Raw genomic sequence first — 3,312 nt, forward strand, 5'->3', positions numbered from 1 at the left:
AACACAACGGCGGGGGGGGGGGCTCATGACCTTCCAAATGTTTGGGCTAGTGCCCCCGCATAGCTGAGGGGTGGGAAACCCACAAGAAGTTAGTAGGATTCAGGGTGTAATCCTATGCAATTCTGGAGGGCACGAAGGCCTACAACCCCTGGCATACACCAGAGGTGGGAGAAAGAAAGAGCTTGATGTCCCAGCATGGGTCATTTCTGCAGTGCTTAGAGAACTGCAGTGGATCAACATGCACAGAGAGCGAGAGAAGGTTATAGAGGTTGCATGACTGCAACCCGGCCTCAGCACAGCACCACCCTCATCATGAGGGCTAGAAGCAAGGAAAAACAGTATTACTTATGCAGCACCACCTGACCTCCAAGCCAGTTCCTGGAAGCCAATAAAAGTCCCTGCCTGCACAGAGCATCCAGTATAAACTCCTTTGCCGATTTTGTTGATCTGTGTAAACAGCGCAAAGGCAGTTCTTTGATCTGTGTAAAAGACAATAGATGTGTAAAAACAATAGATGGCAAAAGAAGAAGGGAATGGCAGAGGATGAGGTGGCTGGATGGAGTCACTGAAGCAGTCGGCATGAGCTTGAGTGGACTCCGGGGGATAGAGGAGGACAGGAAGGCCTGGAGGAATGTTGTCCATGGGGTCGCGATGGGTAGGACACAACTTCACGACTAACAACAACAACAACAAGGTGCAGCACAAGACACCTTTTGTTTGAAAGTTACTAATTTGCTTCTTTATGGAAGTATAGGCAGGAAGTTGTAAGCCTTTTATTCTGTGTAAACCTCCATAGGTGCCCACAGGATTGTGGTCTTGATTCAAATTTGCTGAAAAACATATGACTCAGTCCAAATTTGGTCAGATTTGCAAAACAGCTGTGTGGTCAGCAAAAGTTACTCTGCAGGTAAGAGAGATTGCAGTGCCCTTTATAACAAAAATAAATTTCACAAGGACAAACATTAATATTTACCCTTCCAGCCTCAATGTGAAAGTCTCTCCCTCTTCCCAAGACGACTCACACAATGAGTAAAAAATACTGATTTGGTGGTGGGTAATTCATGAAGAATGGCTTGTTCATGATACATGAGCAAAAGTTTATCCTCAGGTGAAAAACTGCCGTTTTCATAACAATGTAGCACATCTTCAGTTCTGCCAAAGGATCCCTGATTGAAATATAATCCTGGCCTAGATGTTATCGTCTGGTCCAGCAGAGTAAATCTTATTTCTGTGTTGGTAACCACAGTGAAGAGACCGATTTCAGACATACGTAATACCAGCATGAACTTGGGTTTAAGTATGAACAGAAACAATTTCCACAGAGAAACGAAGAGGGGGGTCTATCAGTATTTTTGCATGGCAAGGAGGGGTGCATGTATGGGTAGAAGAACAGCAAATATTTTTTAAAGAATAATCCCTTTCCCAAAAACACAGACACAGACACAGGGCAGAATGAACCAGCTCAGTGAAGCCGAAGAATAGTTGGCAGGAACATTTCATTATTTGAAATTATTCATTTATGAGAAGTATTTTTATACTGCTCCTTAGCCAAAAAGTATCTCAGGGAATCAAGCACACAATCCATTAGGACAGTTTCTTGCCACAGGCTTGCAATCTGAAAGGGACATGACAAGGAAGAAGGAATGGGGAAGGAAGAGGGACAAAAAAAAAAATCTTTTTAGCAGGGCTGGCTGAAATGCCCTTCCTATCCTTGCGTCTCCTCCTGCTGGAGCCTTCTGGAAGGGCCAGCGGTGGAGGCATCCGAGGGAGGGGTCCTGCCTGGGGGTGGTCTGCCGCAGGGCCGATGGAATGGCTCCATTTCCTCCACTCACCTCCTTCAAACGAAGAGATGCATGTTTAGCAAGATGGATGTCCCCCGCCATTTGTTTTCAGATCCCATTTGTGGTTTCAATCCCATGTTTTTGATCTTCTGAGCAGTATGTAACCAGGGTAGACAGAGGTGGGCTGTCCCACCTACATTTTTGTGTCTCTCCTTTTATTTATAGATTGATTGATTTCTAAGTTACAAATTTGCCTTTAAAAGGCCTGCAGAACCGATGAACTGGCCCGTTACCTTTTTTGGCAGCCCGCCCTCCTGAAATTTTAGGCTGGTTGCGAGCCTCCTTTTCAGTGTAGAGACAAACCACTGCAAAGAGTTGGACATCTGGTTCTTATTTTCCCTTGGTTCGGTTTGGAAGATTAGAAGTGAGGCCTTTAATGAAATCCACAAGCTACCCCACCCCTCATGGATTCCCCTCAGTTTTTGCCTGTTTAGGACTACCACTGAGGTGTAACCTTCTAACCACAGCAGGGGCTGAATGGACCATCCGGCCCCTGCCATGGCTTGTTCACAGGACAGAACCATGTGGAAAAGCTAGGGAAGAGTTTTCCATTAAAGATTCAGACCAACGTCCTAATGGTATGACCCCTTGAATGGGGAATGCCTTGGGAGGTGGCCCCGTATTTCAGCAGAGGTGGGCCAGCCGTCTGTCATCTACACTGCTGCATATTCCTGTACTGCATGAGGGGCTGGGCTAGGTCAGTGATGGCAAACCTCTTAGAGACCAAGTGCCCAAACTGCAACCCCACACTCACTTATGGCAAAGGGCCAACGCTACAATAAAACCTGAAAACTGAGGTTTTCATTTAGAAAAAACACCTCACAGCCAGGCCTAGCAAATATAAATATATCCTTGGCAGGGCACTGACTGGTCATGCGAAAGCTCGGACGAGTCGCGGCTAATGAGTTGCGGCTCATGACGTCATCGACTGGCACTGATACTCCTTTCCTAGCCTGTGCATGGCCCCTATGTGCGCCGTTATCTGATGCTCGGCTGCTGGGGCTGTGCTGGGGTGACTTGGTTCACGTGCTAACAGAGAGAGCACTGCATATCTGCTGTGGCACGTGTGCCATAGGTTTGCAATCACTGACCTGACCCTATCCTGGTGCATTCCCCTAACCCTAATAAGGGAGTAATATACCATTGAAAAGGGCGATTTTGAAAAAAAACCTTCCTTGAGTAGCTTTTTCTGCACACCTCAACATTTCTCCCCATTCTAAACACATTCCAACCATCAAAATCATGCCAGGACACCACGTTTTTCTAACCCTAACCCTACCCTGGTGCACACCCCTAACCCTAATATAGGGCTAAAGTTCCATTGAAAAGAGGGCAATTTTGAAAAAGCCTTCTTTTAGTAGCTTTTTCCGCCAGCTCATCATTTCTGCCCATTCTAAACACATTCCAACCATCAAAATCATGCCAGGACACCACGTTTTTCTAACCCTAACCCTACCCTGGTGCACACCCC

This window comes from Varanus komodoensis, unplaced genomic scaffold (genome assembly GCF_004798865.1).
Source record: "Varanus komodoensis strain SLA01 unplaced genomic scaffold, ASM479886v1 scaffold126, whole genome shotgun sequence".
Taxonomy (NCBI): Eukaryota; Metazoa; Chordata; class Lepidosauria; order Squamata; family Varanidae; genus Varanus; species Varanus komodoensis.